A 1,377-nucleotide genomic window follows, 5' to 3' on the forward strand; every position below is an offset into this window, starting at 1 on the left:
GAATAGGAGAAAGAATTTTAACATCAAAACCAAATCTTATCTAACCGTGTACATAAACAAAAGCTCACATGGCCTAATGCCCTACCATGTGTACCAGATACACAGTCTAAGATTTATGAGTCTGTTTTGCAGAAACACCATCTTTCTCAGAAAAGCCTAGATCTTTTGCTTTGAAGAGCAAGCCCACCTGTATCTCAGCAGAAAGGCTTCTGTTGTCTGTTTTTGTGTGAGATGATCGTAACGTCCTGAACCACAGAGGAATTCAGAGGAGTACATCGTTTCAGCATTCCAGCTGTCTGTCTTGCACTTTGTGTGTCTTTTGTTTTGGTGAAAGAATTTGTTTCTGCTCTGTTAAGCAAGAGCTTTGAAACTTGGCAGGCATAACACACAGAATCCATCTGAGCTCCCAGCTGAACTCAGGTCAGAGTCAGTTCTTCTGACTGTTCATATTGATGATTGCTTGATGATTGGAGGTCCAGTATTTGAAATGCCCTTAAATGTCTTTGAAAGTTTGTCTTTAAAGATGCACTGAGTAAATGTTATATTGTCTGTTTTGTTTACACTGTTTTGGACGTATACTGACACCTGTTGGTGTGGATGCAACATCAGGCTAGACATAAGACTAGAGGCTTCATCTTATAGTATGTGTGTAAACATCATTTTAAACAAATTTCTTAAAAGTATTAAGAATTAAGTATTAAGTATTAAGGTTACTGTGTGCAACCCTTGCCATTTTGCATTTTGTTTGAATTGACCCTCTGTGCTTGCTGTAGACTGTTCCTGGTGTGCACAAACAGACAGTATCTCATTCAAAGAGGGTCAGTCAGGCAGGGTGGCCACAACCTGCTCTCAGCTCTCTCTCAAATTCATTAGCAAATTCATACTACTTGTGTGTGTGTGTGTGTGTGTGTGTGAGAGAGAGAGAGAGAGAGAGAGAGAGGGAGAGAGAGATTTGCTGTGTCAGGGTAGTATAGATGTCAGTGTGGTCTATTTGACTCAAATGAATCTTATGATTTCTGTATGTAAGCACTGTTCTGATCTGTTGGCACACTGAAGTAGATGACTAGTTTTCTGATCTCTGTGTTTGATTTCCATCTCTCTTCCAACTACTGGCATCACCATTCAGCTTTTTAAAATGAGACTCAGTGTTTCTTTGGAGTTTAAAATGTACATTCATGTTTTTGAAAGAAGTCTCTTATGCTCAAGAAGGCTGCATTTGTTTGATCAACAATACAGTAAAAACAGAAATATTGTGAAATATTAACACAGTTTACAGTAACTTTTTTTATTTAAATATATTTTCAAATGTTATTTATTCCTGTTATATATTTATTCGGGAGGTGGTGAACGCACCACTCCCTCCCCCGGAGGAGGGCC

The sequence above is a fragment of the Sinocyclocheilus grahami genome, unplaced genomic scaffold, assembly GCF_001515645.1.
Source record: "Sinocyclocheilus grahami isolate Dianchi unplaced genomic scaffold, SAMN03320097.WGS_v1.1 scaffold1836.1, whole genome shotgun sequence".
Taxonomy (NCBI): Eukaryota; Metazoa; Chordata; class Actinopteri; order Cypriniformes; family Cyprinidae; genus Sinocyclocheilus; species Sinocyclocheilus grahami.